The sequence below is a fragment of the Dipodomys merriami genome, unplaced genomic scaffold (assembly GCF_024711535.1).
Source record: "Dipodomys merriami isolate MVZ:Mamm:240054 unplaced genomic scaffold, mDipMer1.0.p SCAF_6, whole genome shotgun sequence".
NCBI lineage: Eukaryota > Metazoa > Chordata > Mammalia > Rodentia > Heteromyidae > Dipodomys > Dipodomys merriami.
The window spans coordinates 26385611-26405919 of record NW_027206179.1 but is presented as its reverse complement, the minus strand read 5'-3'; the positions used below and the strand labels follow the sequence as shown (position 1 = coordinate 26405919).

Sequence of the window (20309 nt, the reverse complement as noted above, 5' to 3'; positions counted from 1 at the left end):
TTTGGATGTGATGTGTTTAGCAAATGGCTTCTGTAAAACTTGGCCCTTTATTTTCTTACAGCTACACCTGAAACAGAATGCACACTTGCCTACATCAAGGCCCCAAGTTCAATCCTAAACTTAGAAAAACAAAAATGAAGGAATGAAAGGAAGGAAGGAAGGAAGGAAGGAAGGAAGGAAGGAAGGAAGGAAGGAAGGAAGGAAGGGAGGGAGGAAGGAAGGAAGGAAGGAAGGAAGAGAAATAAAAGACAAAAAAGCAAGCCTCCTTGAATTCCTTCTATATAGTTATTGCTAAATACCTTGAGTTTCTATTCTGTAATTACAACTAACTAGTTATATGTCCTTTGGAAATTTCCTTGGTATTGTGGGTTCTTAGTTTTGTTATTTGTAAAAATCAGAATGCCACAAACTGCAACGCATTGAGATGATGTGAGAATTAATATAATCAATTAACAATGTATGTTCAATTCATAGTAGGCTTTAGTAGACTTCTACAAATAATTAAGGGAAATTATAAAACAACCCTGAATCTCATGCCTAGCAAACTATAGGTGTGGGTTTAGTCTCTAATTATCTGCATTTAGGTCCAGGTTCTCTGAATTTCCTGTGTCAACACTAGCACATTCCAGACAGAATGAATGTTATTCACTTTTCCATTGATTACAATTATAAAAAATAAAAACTATAAAAGCTATAAAATAAAAATTCCTCTGTATAGCATGAACAAAGTTTTAGATTTATTTAACTTAATGTTTTAAAGCTGTAGTGTTAATCTTATGATTTTATACTTAAACACATATCATTGAACTATTTTGAAACATAACATTAATGGTGCTAACAGATTTATTTTCTCAAACTATGAGTAAAAGTTCCAAGAATATTTATCTCAGAAATGAAAAAGATATCCAGCTGTTTAGAAGGCAGCTCACTTACAATTTAGATGCATATACAGAGTATATAAAGTTCTTAGGTATGACAAAGAATTTCTGTTCAATTTATTATCCCAGGAGGAAAGACCATTAAAAATTAGGAAAATGATCTAGGATAAATTAGGAAAGTGATCAAGGCTCTAAAGATTTTCAGTTAGAAGGGATTGTTAATGTTTAGTATAAACCAAACATATACTTACTTCACAATGTTGATAGTCCTTGACATTGTGTCTGGCACATGAAGGCTGAACAAATATTGCTGAATATTATTTATATTACTGAGGAAAATTATCTATATGTTTTGAAAGACTTTCACTTTGCAGGCAAAAGGACAACAAATGTCTACAAATAATTTTACTTGAAGGGACATATATTTATATTTTTTAGTTTTGGAGGCAGAAATCCCAAATCAAGCTGTCTGGAGGGTTGTTCATTCCTGGAGGTGCTAAGGGAGAATCTCTTGTCTCTCTTCAAGCTTCTCATGTTGCTGACAATCTTTCACATTTTCTTGTTTATAAACCCGTGATTCTAACATTCAGTGCTTCCCCATCTTCTTGTCTTTACTTTTGTGCTTGTCTTCTCTTGTCAGAATTTGCATTTGGGGACTTATTTGAAATAATTAAGGCCCACAATTTCAACATACAGATTTATTCTAGAACTACTTTGATATGATCCTTAATGGTATGAGTCTAGGTTCCTTCAAAGCTACACAGTATCTATTAAATACGTCAGGTAGATGTTCATTGTAAGAAAATAAACACATATATTTTCTTTAAAAATTGGAATGAACTTTTAGTGTTTTGTTGCAAAATGATGTATTAATAGAGAACTTCCAAATATTTTTCAGATAGTATGTAGATTTATTGAGGTTACGTCTAAATTGCAAAGCACAGCAGTGCTTTTTTAAAGTACTTCCATCTTTAAATAGCAGGTCAGGCATAGTATTTTACTTTTAATTTATAACATGTAAAAGTATACTCTGTAAATACTACTAAAAATTGATATGAGTAAAAGTTGATATGTTACAAAGAAACTCAGCACATAGACCAAAGTAATGTACTCAGTATAGATAAGCCTTTAGGATGAAAAATTATAATGTCAAATTAGTAAGGAAAGACATTTTATATAGATGCTATTGGGAACTATATAATTATAATGTTTGTCTTCTATACTTCTGGAGAAATTTATTTTATTTTTCTCTGCTAATTCCTTAAAAATATCTGAAGTAGGGGAAATTTTGTTAAAGCTCTTTGGTTTTTCCTACTTGTGGGGCATGGAAGGAGAACAGAAGGTAATACATACATTTGTTTTCCTTCCATTGTCAAATTTTCATCTTGCCAAATAAGGATATTTAAATCCTATAAACAAGAGAACAGTTATGAATCATTTATATTCAAAAATATAATTATATGCCATAAAACAGAACTAAATAAAATTTGAAATAAAACACAGTTCTTCCCAAGAAAAGACCACATATAACTATATGCAAACAGCAAAAATTTTACTTTTCTGCAGTGTTTGATATCAAATTTAGCTTGTTTCTCTGTTTAAAAATTTTAATTAAAAATTAAAATTTTTTAAATTCTTTTTTTTTTAAGCCTCCAATTTTTTTTTTTTTTTTTGGTCGGTTGTGGGGCCTAAACTCTGGGCCTGGGCACTGTCCCTCAGCTATTCAGCTCAAGGCTAGCATTTTACAACTTGAGCCACAGCACCACTTCTGGCTTTTTCTGCTTATGTGGTGCTGAGGAATCGAACACAGAGCCTCATGCATGCAAGGCAACCGTTCTACCACTGAGCCACCTTCCCAGCCCCAATTGTTTGTTTTTATTATAGTTCTTGCCCTAAGTCCATGGTTCTCAGCTAAGTTAAAGCAACTCTTAACTTTTCTGTTTAGAACATTCTGGGAGAGGAGCTGAGAAACAAGGACTTGATACCATTTTCTTCCAGTTGCTTCCTAACAACTATTAGGAGATGGTTTAGATTTTTTTTTTCTTCTTTTGGTTGGTCTTGGGGTTTGAGCTCTGGGCCTGGGTGCTGTCCCTGAGCTCTTCAGCTCAAGGCTAGCTCTCTACCACTTGAACCACAGCACCACTTCCAGTTTTCTGGTGGTTAATTGGACTTTCCTGCCTGGGCTGGCTTTGTCCGGGCTGGCTTTGAACCGTGATCCTCACATCTCAGCCTCCTGAATAGCTAGGATTACAGGTGTGAGCCACTGGCACCAGGCCATGGCTTAGATTTTATTAAACTTTAGGAAAGCACAAACTGATCTCTTGTTTCCACAGATAGTTGATATCTGTCAATAAATCATGTGAGAATGATGTAGACTCACAGATTCCTGCCTGTCTGCCTGCCACCTCCCTCCCTCCCTTCCTCCCTCCCTTCCTCCCTTCCTTCCTCCCTCCCTCCCTCTTTTCCTTCCTTCCTTCCTTCCTTCCTTCCTTCCTTCCTTCCTTCCTTCCTTCCTTCCTTCCTTCCTTCGTTCGTTTCATTAGTCCCTTTGGCTACCTTTAGTATGAGATTTAATGTTAGCCCTTGCAAAACTAGAACAAGATTATAGTAGTTATAAACAGAACTTGTTACAGATATTTTCCTTGAACATAATGTCTTAGAGAAGTATCCAAACTTAGATGACAAAAATTCAGGATAGTTGTGGTTAAACTTTTGAAAAACAGTTTTAGCTATTCAAAGAAATCCTATTATGTTCATTACATATTTTAGGAGAATAATTATGATTGACAGAATTAGACCAACACTGCGGCGAACGCCTTCTCGGCCAGCGAGGAAGAACGACCACCACACCAGGAGTCTTCTCAGATCACACTTTATTGGAGAGCCTTCTTGCTTGTAGGAGAGCTTGAGCGGGAGAGAGCACGCACAAAAAACATGGCCGCTTATATAGGGAACACGTGTCGTCTTATCATTGGTCGTCTGCCTTTCACCGTCACCAGGTGCCACGGGATTGGCTGGGGACTCTATGTGGCTCGCGCATGTGCAAAGCCCAGGACCCACCGTCCCGCCAAGCACTGCCTAATATGGAGTTGTTTACCTCAAAGCTGCAAGGGAGTGGGCGGCGTCTAATTGTGTTCGCCCTGGCTCCCCGCTGGCTCCCCGCACAACACTATCAAGTTTTCCACTTAACAAATAGGAACACCGGCACATACTCCTTTTTTTTAATTGAAAGGCTAGCATCATTAGCAATTTTGATTTAGGTAACTGGCTTGTTTTTCTGAACTTGGCATTTTAGAAGGCATTTATAGGAACACAAATACATTTAGTTCACACAGCAGCCAGCTTACTTAACATCAAAGCCCTATGCTCTATTTCTAGCATTGTCCTTCTGGGCAGAGGAAGGTGATGAGGTGATGTTGTAGAATCAATTTTACTAAAGAGTTTATCAATACATTCCTGAGCCCGTACAAAGACTGAGGAAGAACACTTAGATGTACCAAATTTTGTACTTGATTATAGGGAAGTTTGTTTTCTACAACTAGTGAATAATTTTTCTCCCATGAATATCCTAATTTTATCTGCTTCATGGCTGATAACATTTCTTCACCTGTTTTGCTACACTGAACTTGTATTCAACCACAACAAAAAAACCTGTTTTATTACTCTTTCTTAGAAAACAAATCCTCCTAAGTTGCAGTACAAAATGGCTATCTCCAGTATAATCTCAGTTATTGAAATGGATGAAATGCAAATCTGCTTCAGCTGGATTGTGGGGTTTTTCTTTGAGTTTGAAGTTATTACAAAATTGACACTTTACTCATTGAAAGATAAGGCACATCAAAATGCAGTTTTTAAAAAGCCATTTGGAAAATAGGGATGTTAAGAATAGCAGATCTCTGAGAAAATACCCCTTAGCTAGCACAGAATCTCCTTCCTAAAGAGCACACAGCATTTCATATGCACATTAAAATCGACCCAGTTGGTGGAAAAGTTCTACTGAGTTGCTTCATGATGCATACTGCAATAGCCTGCAGCATTTGTATTCCTCTGTGCATGAGAATTAGTCATTATTTAAAAAGAATTTCTTGTTTTGATGAAATAAATATAAATGAAACCAATTTGGTGGCTACAAATGAGAACATTGTGACTTTTTATATTATTAATAATTTGAGAATGAGGTTTATTTTCTTTAATAGTGTACTTACAATTGGTTGTACATTTGAAAGCTACTTTTGTATTATATCAATTATCTTTTTAATGCTTTCTGGGTACATTATTTTTAGGGCCAGAAAGAGTTCTAGAAGAACAAAGAGAGTAACAAATAACTGAAAAAGTATTAAGTAAGATTATTACAGATGTCTGTAATCCAGTAATATAGGCTGAACTTATTAAATGCAAATCTAATAATATAAACATTTCAAAAAATAGTAAGTAGATTTTTTTGTCTTTTACCTTCAATGCTTTACTTGTAGATTTATAGGCACATTCTAGTTACAACAAATGAGGGAAACCATGCAACCTATATTTCTTTGGGTCTGGCTCACTTTGCTCAGTGTAATTTTTTTCTAACTCTTCCCATTTCCTTAGGAATGGTGCAATATCATTTTTTTCTGATGAAAGGGTAGACTTCCATTGTGTATATGTAATACCTTTTCTTGATCCATTCATCCATTAAATTGTGTCTTGGACATGATAAATTACAGAGGACTCTATAGATATTGACACAATGAGACCAGAGTAGGATTTTCTTAGGAGAAGACCAAAAAGACTCAATATCTATGTGCTATTGACTGCATCATATAAAATGATGTTTATCGAAATGAGCTCCAAGAAATGTACAAGAGGATTTTTGTTATTTTGCTTTTTCTCCTTTCTCCTTTCTCTCATTTTTTTTGCTTTCTCATTTTGTCTCATATGCAACTTTATCTGTTAGGGGAGCACAAAGATGGTGGGACAAAGAGTGAACAAATGTAGCAGTGGTATGCACTAGATACTACATTGAAAATGAACTGTACAACTTGTACAGGAAGAAAGGAAAATTGGGATTAAATGAGGAAAGAGATAACACTGTTCAAAAAGAAATTTGCTCATTATCAACTTAAGTAACTATAACCTCTGTGTACATCATCTTTATAATAACAATAAATAAATAAATATACAATATAAAAAATAAGAAAAGTAGAAATGTCCTGATATTTGTCAGAAAACAAGATCGTGGTTACTAGGGTAAGGAATTCACAGATGTTGATCAAAGGACACAAAATTCCATTGAACAGGGGATAAATTCAAACCACTTAATGTGCCATGTGGTAGTTATAGTTAGTAATAGTGCATTATATTCTTACAAAGTGAAAAATGGTCTGTACAACTTGGTGTGGGGGGGAAGTAGGAGAAAAATGAGGGAAAGGATAACAACTTTGACAAGAAATGTGCTTATTACCTTACTTATGTAACTCTAATCCCTCTGTACATCACCTTGGCAAAAAAAAAAAAAAAAAGTGAGCAAGCATTCTTGTATGCAGCCAAGAAGTCCTTGTATATACCACAAAATTAAGAAAAATAAGGGAGAGAGTAGTTTGGAAGGGGGTGAAAATGTTGAAGGATGACCCAGATCAAGGTGCTTTGTATACATAAACTGCTTTGCTAAATGGCAAAATGTTTCAATACATATCCTAACAAATTAAGAAAAGTGAGGGAAGGGGTAGGTTGGGAGGGATGGGTGAGAATGATGGGTCACATTGGTGAGAATGATGGGTCACATTGTAAAAATCTGCTTCGTTGAAGGGTGACTCCTTTGTACAATTTCTTAAAGAAAATAAAAATATTCAAAAAAGATTAAGCAATGTAATATGAAATATATACAGATTTCATAATATAATCCTCTATATCATAAATACATACAATAATATCCTTGCTAATTATTTATTTATCTGAATAATACTGACAGAATTGGAAGTCATAGGTAGTGGCACATTTAACAAAGAACAGAGGCAATTTAAATAAATTAGATAAAAGATACCTTATGTCACTTAAATTCCTAGCAAGTAACAGCAAGGCCTATTGGGATTTTTATGGAGAACTTTCAGCTTGCAAAGGTGTGAGCCAAGTTAGAGTTAGCTGTGTGTGTGTTAAAGCATGCAGAGATTAGCCGCATCAGAATGGCATCACACCCCTAGGGCAAGGGAAACAGATGTGTTACTAGAACCTGCTGGGTGCTAAAACAGGAGAGAGAGGCTCCTTCTTCCAGAAACCAGGTCATAATAGCACATAGCCAAGCCAGTATGTTGCATCAGCAGGGCCAAAGCAGAAATCTTCTGTCATTGCCTCCTTGGCTAAACCCAACTGGAAGCCACACCTCAAATAGTGTTCTAGGTATTTTTAATTTACATATAATTCTTCATGTCATACTTAGCAGACATTAGATTCATCTGATTACTTAGACTTTTAACTTCTGGTTCAGCCACATTTTTTATATTTATATATTTCTTTTTCTTGTGTCAAAAGTTTTGTACAGAAACTATATTCAGGTCCACTGTTCAGTCATTACTCATTTTTGCAAGAGAGCTCTACTGCACAGGTATTTGCTTTCCCTAAAAGGGCATGAATATAGATTTTTGATTCTTGTTCCTTCTGTCTTGCTAAGTATTATATGAATTCTTTTGCTGTAAACGGACTGAGGGACTAGACGATATGGGCTCCTTTCAGGCACTTAGTTGAGAGATGGGCACTGTGAAGAAAGTGATTTTTATTCAGTTGAACTTGAATTGTGGCTCCTTCCCCTCTCCCATTTATTTGAGCTAAGCTATACCAGTTGTGAGAAGTATTTTATTTCTAACTTAGTCTTTCTGCCCTTCCCTCTCCTTGTGGCAGGACCTTGTTTGATTGGAAAGAATTTCAAAAGCAAAACTTAGAGACTTAGTCTTCTACAAACTACTATTATGTTCTCTTGCACAGCTAATTTCTATGTGTATTATCGGTGCAGTCTATGTAAAAAGCTACTCATTTCTCATTTTTTTGTGTTTCCTCCTGATTTCTTCAGTGACCAGAGCTTCAAATCTAGAGCATTAAAATGTTTTGAAATTAAGTGTATACTTAAGATTCTCAGCTACTTGAAAACATGATGATATATTTCTTGAATTCCAAGTGTATGATTGTGATCCAAGGCTTATCCTAGCAAAATATTTAGGACATTATCTGTAAAAAAAATAACTGGAACAAAATGGGACTGAGGCCTTGGCCCTAAACTCAGAACAAGACCCTGAGTTCATACTCTTATATTAATGAATTAATGATATAATATTGTAAAACGAATTCAGAAGTCACAGTAACATATGAACACATGAAAACCTAAGATAACATGTAAGATCAAGACTCTAACATTATTCTGCCCAACAACATTGACTGTGGTCTTGGGATAGTCTCTTAACTTTTGATTTGTTTTGTTTTTAAATATCTGGTTTATACAATCTTATGAAGAGTGATGCAAGTAAGTTTAAATTGATGTTTAAAATGAAAATTTTAAGTCTGTATTTATCAGCAAAGTAAGACGCATCATATTCAGATCCTTTTATGAATCAACTTTTATAAAGTAAGCAACATGCAGTTTGACTAAAAAATTATCCTTTTTATTTAACCTTTTATTTTCCTTTCCTCTTCCTACTTACATTATTCAGCAAATATTCTGGAGAACCATTTTCATCTCCTGCTTTGTGGGAAATGTTACAACTTGTTTTTACAATTCATATTTGCCAGTATTTCTTGTCTTAATTATCCTTGCACGTTTGAGATGTCATGTTTATTATTATTGTTTCACATTTAGTTACTGGATTGAGGCTCTTTTTTTTCAATCTGATGAGGTTGTGAATTCCTGAGAGCTGTAACTGCTTTTTATTGTATCAGAAAATAAATACGGAAGGCACCCAAGACAGCCTCATCACATGAAGCTGTGTGACTACAGATTTAAGCTTGCATGAGTCCAATATTTTGGGAGATCACAGTTTATAAAATTTCTCTTCCATTGTGCATTTATCCCTGCTCTACTGCTATTAAAGTAATGAAATTTCTGGTTCAGTACTCATAATGTGGAACCTTGCAGTATGGAATGATAAAGAAGAGCTTCAAATTAGCTTCAGTGTTAGTTTCATAGACAAACCACTACAGATCTTCCATGCTACCTTACTCAATTTGAGTGAAATTGAAAGACTAAATTAACCAGTGGCTACTAATGACAGATATTTTTTCACTGCCACTTGAAGAAGCATCATTTCACTTACATGTGCTTTTGAGTTAATATTAAACATACAGCAAATGCTAAACATTTGACCTTCAAATCTGCACAATATGACCCTTAAAATAGATCAGACTTCATCCATGTGTGTCTGGACCATTGTAACTAAGTGTACATTTGTGAAAAGGGATAGTCAGAAGTCTATAAATGCAAAGTTGAGACTTCCTTTACATTTTCCCAGTGTGCCAAAAATTAATGGTAGATAGTGATTGACCAAGGGGAGCAGAGTACAAAATAAAATCAAGTTCACTCTTAGATTTACTCAAGTTTTTCAGATATGTTATGAGGATCCAAGGATCCAAAGAAGCCTATTGACCAGAACTACAACATGAGGTACACTTTTTCCTAGAGAGGACTTATAAATTTCTGAAACTCTGAATTTCTGAAACCCAATTTATGAAACTCTGTGACTTTTGTTATCTCATCTCTGGAGTAAGGATAATTTACATTTGATCTTAAGTATTGTTATCACTTTATTGTTATTGTTATAATCTTTACATAGCATTATAATGTTAGATATAAATATTTCTAGAGGTTATGCCATGATAAACATAAGTTGAAAATATTAGAAATAGAAATATCTATAACACATCAAAATAACAAAATATCACAGCTCAATAGACAGTACATTGGAGAGTTCAAATGTCAGTCATTAGCAGATGTGGTTTGCTCTTCTTGCCTAGAATCCTATATTACTAGCCCAGGAAAGGAAAAAAAAAATCAGACTTTGAATACAGTTTCTACTACTTGCAGATTGCTTTTCCATCATCCTACAACTAAAACATAGTAAATTAAGCTCTCTTTGGGATTATCTGGACTTAATTAGATATTTATGTAATATTTCACTATTGCACTTTTTATGTAAAAATCCAAAGTATTTCTTCTATACATTTACAAAAAACTTATTTTTATTTTTTGCTAAGGTTTATGACTAAGGTTATTTCCTATGGAGAGGTTATGCTAAATAATATTTAGTCTTAGAGAGGTTACAGTGGAGTTTGATAATTTAGTTGTAATATAAATCACTTGCAAATCATATAATTCTTTAGAAAGACTAAGTCAAAGCTCAGCAAAATAAATACCAGGCAATTGGTACTTACATGGGATACTTAACAATCTCATTTTCAAGATGAGGTTGATAGACAGGTAAATGAAGAGGGTAAATAGGGAAGAATGAAGTCAAAAATTCATTGTACATACTACAAAATTAATAAAAATAAGGGAAGGAGTGGGTAAAGGGGAGTGAAAATGTTTAGGAGTTGACACAGATCAAGATACACTGTGTACATAATTTTCTTGGTTAAATGGCAAAAAGAAATCAGTACATATCTTGAAAATTAAGAAAAATAAAGGAAGAAGTGAGGTGAGAATATGGAAAAGGATGGTTGAGAATGTTGAACATTGATGGAGATATATTGTTTTGTTGAATGTCAGCTCCTTTGTACAACTACTTAAAGACAATAAAAATATTTAGAGGGTACTATATGTGGCTTTGTTGAAAACTGTTTGCCTAGCATGAATGAGGCCTTAGGTTTAATTTCTTGGTCCCACATATGATTGATAAAGTAAAAAAAGGAAAAATAAACATTAAAATTATTTAGTAAATTACATTGAATTAAAACATGTTTTAAAAAGTGTTATGTAATGTTCTTTTGAATGATATGATTTATTAATATACCGTGATGCTTTAAAAAATTTTTTTATTTTTTATGTTTTGGTCTGGTTGTGGGGCCTGAACTCTGGGCCTGGGTGCTGTCCCTCAGCTCTTCAGCTCAAGGCTACCGCTCTACCACTTGAGCCACAGCGCCACTTCTGGCTTTTTTCTTTTTTGCTTATGTGGTACTGCGGAATCGAATTCAGGGCCTCATGCATGCAAGGCAAGCGCTCTACCACTGAGCCACCTTCCCAGCCCTACCTTGATGCTTATATTGTTTTAAATTTTAGATTTGATGATTTTTTTTGTCCTTTCAAATTTATCTGAAACTACTTTAAAAAAAGTGTATTCTTTTAATTTTAACTAGCTGTATTAAGGAGTTCCCATTCATCAAGCTTCTCATAGGTATACTTAACAAAGTATAAGAAAATTCCATGGTCATTTCAAAGACGGCTTGTTGGGCTTCCAAACCAAGAGCTTTTAATGCTGTGACCAGAGATAGAAGTTCTCCATAGCATGCAATAGTCACTCAATAGTAGCTCTATGTTTTCCAGAGGAGATGTACTGTAATAAAATTGGAAAAAGCAATAAGCATAGATTATATTAAAAAGAAAATTCCATATTTGATAAGTTAAATTATCAAATTGTTCTATTAAATAAATATAAAATAATCAGGAAATTTTAAATACTTCAAAAGTGGTATTTAATATTTGACTTAGCTTTTCCTTTTCAATCATAAACATATGTCTGAAATTATTTAATAACTAAATAAAGTCTTCACATTATTCCCTTCAGATGTCTGGGTAGGTGGCTCAGTGGTAGAGTGCGTGCTTTGCATTCATGAGGCCCTGGGTTCAATTCCTTAGCACCACAGAAGTGGAAAAAGCCAGAAGTAGCGCAGTGGCTCAAATGGTAGAGTGCTATCCTTGAGCTGAAGAGCTGAGGGACAGTGTCCAGGCCCAGAGTACAGGCCCCACGACTGACCAAAAAAAAAATTCCCTTCAGTAACACTTGATTTCTCTACTTATTTTATTAAGGGTTTATAACCCTTATAGTAGATAAATACTTCCCTACCCTAACTTAATGTTCATGACTATCTGCTTACTTATACACAACTCTGAGAATGTGACATGCTTTCTTGGGCTCTTGTTTGCAAATATAAAAAGTAAAATGTTATGTTCTTGCTAGTCAATAAGTTTAGGAGGAGTCTTCTGTTAATTATTTTACTAAAAATTTGATCGCATATTCTTCAAAACATTAAAATTTTAGAACAAGGCTGGGAATGTGGTTTTGTGGTAGAATACTTGCCTAGCATGCATGAAGCCCTGGATTTGAATCCTCAGTACCACATAAGCAGAAAAAGTCAGAAATGGTGCTGTGGCTCAAGTGGTACAGTGCTAGCCTTGAGCAAAAGAAGCTCAGGGACTGTGCTCAGGCCTTGAGTTCAAGCCCCAGGGCTGTCAGTAAATAGTACATAAAATTTTTAGAAAAAACAAGTATGATTTGCTAGTATTTGATTGATGTTTATGGCAATACAAGCATTTACCTTTAATTATAATTTTTTTGGGGGGGATTTTTGTTTTGTTTTGTCAGTCATGGGGCTTGAACTCTGGGCCTGAGCACTGTCCCTCAGCTTTTCAGCTCAAGGCTCTGCCACTTGAGCCAAACCACCACTTCTAATTATAATTTTATTGTTATCAAGATGTACAATTTTACAAGACAGGTATTGAGAATATTTTTGAGTTATGTCCCCCACATCCTTGATTTTCTCCCAGTCCCCACCCCTTGTCTCTGACTACAAGTTGCATAGTTCATTTTCTGCATAGTATGTATTGTATACCATGACTGCATTTATTCACCCTTCCTCCTGCACAACTCTTCAGCTCAAGGCTAGCGCTCTATCACTTGAGCCACAGTGCCACTTCCGGCTTTTTCCTTTTTTGCTTATGTGGTGCTGAGGAATCGAACCCAGGGCCTCAGACATGCAAGGCAAGCGCTCTACCACTGAGCCACCTTTCCAGCCCCTCCTGTTTTACTTTTTAAGAAATATAATCATTTAATGCAGACTCTAAGAAAGATTATTGCTAAATGAAGTTAATATTTGACTTCATTAAAAAAATCTTCCAGTCGGGGGCTGGGAAGGTGGCTCAGTGGTAGAGTGTTTGCCTTGCATACCTGAGGCCCTGGGTTCGATTCCTCAGCACCACATAAGCAAAAAAAAAAAAAAAAGCCGGAAGTGGCGCTGGGCTCAAGTGGTAGAGTGCTAGCCTTGAGCTGAAGAGCTGAGGGACAGTGCCCAAGCCCAGAGTTCAAGCCCCATGACCGGACCAAACAAAAAAAAAAAAAAAAAGAAAAAAAAATCTTCCAGTCTCTGGAGGTTCCTCAAAAGACTCCACATAGAGCTCCCCTATGACCCAGCAATCCCACTTTTGGGCATTTACCCAAATGATCACAAACAAGACCACACTAAAGCTACCAGCACAACTATGTTTATTGCAGCATTATTTACTATAGCTAAGATATGGAACCAACCCAGAAGCCCCTCAGTAGATGAATGGATCAAGAAAATGTGGTATATATACACAATGGAATTCTATGCCTTCATCAGAAAGAATGACATTGCCCCATTTGTTAGGAAACGGAAAAACTTGGAAAAATTCTATTAAGTGAAGTAAGCCAGGCCCAAAGAAACATAGGTCCCATGGTTTCCCTTATTTGCAATATCTAGTATATGCTGACTCAAGCAGAAAAGGTCAGATAAGGTGATGTTAGGGAAATGAACCCTAAGATATGTATTCAAATGTTTTGTTTTCTTTCATGCTATTGCTTCTAACACATTTATAAGATTATTTCTTTGTTGCTTTGTATGTTCGTCCCACACAGTATAACTCCTGCTTTCACTGTATTTGATGTCGGTGTAATTTGTAGAGAGGAAGGGGAAAAACAAATCGTTTAAGTAGGGATACAGGTGGACCCATTGCAACAATGAGATGTACAAGTTGTTATGTCGAAAATGAACTTTACAACTTTGGTGCGGGAGGGGGTGAGCGGGGAGGATTGGGGGGGGCAAGGGGAGGATGGGAAGGGATGGGAAGGGTAAACAAAGGAGGAGGCTACAATGCTTGATAAGAAATGTACTCATTATCTTGCCCATGTAATTGTAACCCCTCTGTACAGTATTTTCACAATAAAAAAATAAAAATAAAAAAATAAAAATAAATCTTCCAGTCTCATTTTAAAATATCTTAAAAATATGTTGACAGGGTAATATTACATGTCCTTTAAAGTCTTTATTTTTGTTTATAAAATGATGTATTTTGAAGTCGTTAGAAAGAAAATACTATGAGTATCTATACTTTTTTCCCCCCTCAAGATAAGTAGAGTCTACAGTTCAAGGCAATGGAACGAAATTATGCTTACATAGTTTTTTTTTTACTCTTTTGACTTATGTAACTAATTAGAATGCTTTTACAGTTGAGAATGAGTTTTTAGGATTGTTTATTTAAGTATTTGATGTTTTTATAATAGTAATAGTTCCATAAGAAATAAAATTTTCCCTACACTGGCTTTACTTTTGGTATTTTTGTTTCTTTAAAAAGTGTTATTTAATGTGGTATTTTTTTGTTTGCTTACTTTTGGACCTTGTACTGTAAATACAATAGGTTCCTGTGCACACTTTTATTTTGGAAGACTGGGATTTGAATTTGAGTGATGTAAAGAACTGGGGAGGGAAAGAGACAAGATTCTTGATAAGTTATTTGATAAGTTATTTTGGACTTCTGAACAGCTACATAAAATCTTTTGCAGGTGTTTTCATTTTCTCCCTTCTTTCCATTATTACTCATTTGTATCCCTTTCTAGATCTTTGTGTTAATCAATGACATGTCACTCTTTAGACTTTTCAGAACTACTCAAAACATGTTTAAATTAAACTCTATGATTTAACCTTTCTGAAAATGAACTACCTATAGTTATAGTCGTAAATTCTGCAGACAGATTGCTTGGGATCAAGTTCATGTGCATTCTTTCCTAATTACATGTTTTGCCTGTTTTAACAAACCAGTGTACCTTTGTTTCTTTGTCTGTAGCAAGAGGATGAAAATACAACCTATGTGAAAGGTTGCTATGAAGATTAAATTGTTTATATTTGGAAAGCCTTCAGAGGAAGGTCTGTTATGTAAAGACTAACATATGAGGGTTTTTTTTTTTGTAGTATGTTTTAAGTGGAAGCTTCCTATTCTTCTATGCCATTCAAGTATTTAATTTTCTTCTCTAAGGCTAAACCTTCAACCTGAACTTGCATTCTCAATGTCTACCACACCCTCAGGGATCTTCTTGGTTTCCATTTGAATAAAACTTTTTTTCCACTTTGTCAGGCATAACTTGACTGTTTAAATCTCTCTGATTCTTAACTACTTCAGCCTTATCTGCTAGGGTATTCAAGAGTATACCTCCTTAAGCCACATTGACCTAAAAATCATGTTTTCTTTATCTGGACTCAGGAGAAATGAGTGTTCTTTGAGAATGATGAAGTGTTCTTCTATTTCCCAATCTCAAAATGTTGTTGGTCTCCGTTACATGGTTTTCCTTCATTCAGTGAATAAAATGAATGTTTGAATGTTATGAAACTTATTCCTTGTTTACTGTGAGTTTCCTTTAGAAATATAATGTGCTACCTTGGAAAAAGCAAAGAGATTCTCTTTCCAGCAATAATTAACCAAGAAATATGCTATTACCAAGAATTTAATAATGAAAGAATGTTACCTGACAGGGTAAATAACAAGAATAACAGCTCTCTTTTTGAGCAAATTCTGATTGGAAGAATACTATATCTCATGTACTATGCAAATAAATATCCTCTATTTTGGAATGATTAACAAATGTATGCTACACTATAACTTTTCTTTATATCTTTTTCCTCAGAATTTATAATCCCTTGAAGTTCATATCAATTATATTTTCTATTTAATGGCAATGCACGAGAAAATCATATTAGGCATGCTATTATAAGGAGAGATTTGAAGGGTTATTAGCTTCTGTGGTGTGCATGTAGACATATGTCAATAATGCGTGACCTGAAAATGGTCTTCAGTGGTTTACTGTGTTGTATTTTTGAGATGCTGGATACAGGGTTAGGTGGTTTCTATACAAGGAATTTATTGTTCTATTGATCTTGTCTGTTTCTATTTGCCTTCGATAGGAATGACATTGACAAAATTGCCAATGTAAGTGGAAATATGCTTGAATGGTATTTCTCTCCTTGGGTTGCTGGGTTGGCATTGAAAGATTGATCAATTCTTTGGTTGATAAGCCTGTCAAGTACATTCAGTGAATTGGTTTTAGAATACTTTATATCTTATGTTTGTTAAATTCTCCACATATGGTACTAAACCTACAGAAGAATCTTTTCTTTTTCTTTTTTTCTTAATTCCCAACTGAGATTCTCATTTATCAATAATTAAACTTTTACATTTTAATGAATTATTTAATTAGAATGACCACATTTATTACCACTTTATACCTGCTTCATTTGAAATCATTATCTCTAGTGCAACTTTGATTTCTGTTCAGTTTGAAATATTTTTAATTTTTATTATGATTTATTCATTACGTTGTGAATTATTTAAGCATATGTTTTAAAGTTTGAAATACACAAAGTTATAATACTTTTCTGTTACTGGCTTCATTTCCCTTTTCTTTTTATAGTTGTGTTGTATGATTGTCCCCATTTTCTTCTGTGTTGAACATGCTTTTCTCAGCTTACAACCTAAGTTCCCCTTTAATCATGTTATAATTGCTTTGGGTTCACATTGCCATTTTTGCAAGTAATTGTTTGGCTTTAAGAAACTTGAGGGAAATTTTAGAGTTGGTGTTGCTGTCTAGCACTTTGGTGAGGCTGTTCTGTTCAAGAACCCTTATCTCTGTGTAGCTGTATCCCCCCAAACACAATGCTGAGGTTTTAGTCTAATTATTTGTTCAGTATTCTGTCAATTAGTGAAGGCAAGACATTCATTTGACTCTCTGACTGTAGATATTTTTCTTTATTCTTCTCTGTGATTCTATTTTGTTTTATTTAGTTACAAATATTTTAAGAATTTTGAACTAAGTGTGGTAAATGTTGAATACTGAAATATTATCCATTGCTGAATTCCACCCCTTTATCAACATGAAGTAATCTTCTTTATACTTGATAATGTTCTTTGCTTAGAAATGCCTTTGTCTAGGATGTTCACTCTTTCTCTTCCTTTTCAATAAAATATTGGAATTCTTAGCAAAAGGAACAAGACCAAAAAATAAATAAAGGGGATCCAAATAGGGAAAGAAGAAATAAAACTATCCCTCTGCAGATGACATTATCCTATATTTAAAGAACCCGATAGATTCCTCTCCCAAGATACTTGAGCTGATCTGAAACTTTGACAAAGTAGCAGGGTATAAAATTAACCCATAAAGACCAGTAGCTTTTTTTTTAATTTTTATTTTATTTTATTTGTGAACATACTGTACAGAGGAGTTACAATTACACGGGCAGAATAATGCATACATTTCTTACCAAGCATTGCAGCCTCCTCCTTTGTTTACCCTTCACATCCCTTCCTAGCCTCCCCCTCCCCCCATCCCAATCCTTCTCCTTCCCTCCCCTTCCTCCCCCCCCCCCCCCCCGCATTGCACCGACTTTGTAAAGCTCGTTTTGGACATGACAACTTGTACTTCTCATTGTTGTAACAGGTCCACCTGTATCCTTAAACAACTGGTTTTTCCCCATCTCCTCCACAAGTTATACTGACATCAAATATAGTGAAAGCAGGGGTTATACTGTGGGGGAGGGACATACAAAGCAACAAAGAGATAATCTTATAAATGTGTTAGAAACACATGCATGAAAGAAAAAAAAAACATTAAAATACATATCTAAGGGTTCATTTTCCTGACATCAGTAGCTTTTTGGTATGCCAACAATGAGAAGAGTGAGGCTGAAATCAGGAAAGCAATTTCACTTGTAATAGTCTCAAAAAAATACCTAGGAATTTAATCAAAGATGAGAAGGAATTCTGTGACAAAACCTTAGAAATCTGAAAAAAGAAATTGAAGCATATTTAAGGAAATGGAAAAATATTCTGTACTTGTGGATTAGAAGAAATAATATCCCCCAAATAGCAATATTGCCAAAAGCAATTTACAAATTCAATGCAATACCCATCAAAATCCCCCCCAAAAAACATTCTACAGGAAAATAGAGAATGCAATCCAAAAATGCATATGGAATAAAAAAGACTCTGAATAGCAAAAACAATCCTTACTTAGCAAGAAGAACAGTGTTGGAGGAATACCAATACCAAACTTCAAACTCTATTATAAAACCATAGTAATAAAAACAGTTTGGTACTGGCATAAGATAGGCCTGGGGAAAAATAGAATAGAATTGAAGACATAGAAATGAACCCACAGACATATACTCACCTAATATTTGATCAGGAAGCCCAAAACACAGACTAGAAGAAAAACAGCCTCTTCAACAAATGGTATTGGCAAAATTGACTATCCACATGCAGAAAACTGAAGCTAGATCCTTATGCATCACCCTACACCAGAATCAATTCTAAATGAGTCAAAGACATCAGTGTAATGCCAGATACCATGAATATATTACAGGAAGGGGTAGGGGAAACTAGAGCTCTTAGGCATGTGTCAGAAATTTCCTAAGTAAAGATCCAGACTCACAAAGAAAGAAAGACTGGATAAATGGATTGCCTGAAACTGAAGAGCTTCTGCATACCAAAGGACATAGCTAACAAGATAAATAAATAGCTCAAAGAATGGGAGATTTTTTTTATCAGCTATACATCAGGCAAGGACTTCATATCTAAAATATACTTACAGCTCAAAACATTAAACCTACCAAATATAAACTCTCAAGGAAACAACCCAGTTAAAAAAAAAATGGGCTAATGGCTTCTAGAGAGACTTCTCAGAAGAAGAGAAAGTAAGAATGGCCAATAGACTAATGAAGAAATGTTCAACATCTCTGGCCATAAAATAAATGCAAATCAAGACATCATTGAGAGCCACCTCACTCCTGTTAGAATGACCATTATAAAATAAACTAATAATAACAATGTTGATGGAAATGTGGCCAAAAGGGAACTCTGTTAGTGGGAATGTAAACTTGTTCAACCACTCCTTCTTTATTTTTCCTAATTCTTCATCTGGCTATCAATATATTTACCTAGTCCTTAGAACTCATATTTAAAAAAAGAACTCATTATTTGTGTTCACTTTGATTCATTTTATAGAAGCACTTTATACAGAGAATTATTTATTTATTTATTTATTTATTTATTTATTTTTGTACTGGTTCTAGTGCTTGAACTCAGGGCCTGGGTATCAAGCTTTTTTGCTCAAGGCTGGGCTCTACTATATTAGCCATAATTCAACTTGCAATTTTGTTTAATTTTTAAAAAAAATTTTAGTATAAAGGTGATGTATAGAGGGGTTACAGTTAGAAGTCAGATAATGAATACCTTTCCTTTTGGACAGTGTCACCCATCTCTCATCTCTGTTTTCTCCTCCTGACTTCCCTCCCCTTCAAGTTGTATAGTTATGATCCTCTCCTAAGAATATCCCCCTTTGTTCTACTGTGTAAGTGTTTAGACTGCTGTTTAATTATTGTCCAAGTGTTATTATTTAGCTTTTACTATCCATTGGGTTTACTTGTAGCTATATGGGCACATTACAAATGAGGGAGAACATGCAGCCTATATTTCTTTGTTTCAGTTGATTCCTAGATTTTTTTTGAGACTATTACAAATAGAGTTGCTTTCCTGATTTCAGTCTCACTCTTCTCATTGTTAGCATACAAAAAATTGTGAATTAATTTTATATCCTGTTACTTTGCCGAAGTTTTAGATGAGTTCAAATAACTTGGGAGAGGAATCTGGGGTTCTTTAAATATAGGATCATGTCATCTGCAAAGAGGAAGAGTTTTACTTCTCACTTCTAACATTTTGGTGATTACTTGGGGGTAAGAATATCAGAGACTTTTTTTGCCTAGGGTTCGCTATTCAATTTCTAAATTTAGCTCTTTTTAGGATTTCTATAACTATTAAATTTTTTTTCATTTCCCCATTCAGCCATTATATGTATTCTCTTTGAGTTTTTGCATCTATTTTTATCCTCTGAATTAATTCTGTCATTATTCATTCCTTTTTTCTTTTATTTCATTGATCATTATTGCAATCATGTTTTTGAGTTCTTTGAGCTTTCTTCTTTGTTGTGCTTAGCTTCTATTACTTGTGTAGTTGTTAACTTTTAGAGATGTCATGGTGTCTTTGTTTTTCATATTTCTTGCATTGAGATTTATATATATTTATACATATAATAGGTAATATAATACATAACAAATACCATAAATACCATATATAATATATATGGTATATAGATGGTGTGTGTGTGTGTATATGTTAAATTTGTTGGTTGGGTGTTTTAATCC

The 20309-nt window shown here is 34.5% G+C and overlaps 1 protein-coding gene and 1 non-coding gene across 3 annotated transcripts in view; both read left to right on the top strand.

Moving 5' to 3' along the window:
* Window positions 1-20309, top strand: part of Gpc5 (glypican 5) — a 1051553-nt gene that overhangs the window by 104621 nt on the left and 926623 nt on the right. The gene's annotated exons all lie outside the window — the stretch shown is intronic.
* On the top strand, window positions 11255-11386 carry LOC138814358 (small nucleolar RNA SNORA25). Its single transcript, XR_011367945.1, has one exon. It is a non-coding gene; the product is annotated as a small nucleolar RNA SNORA25 (small nucleolar RNA).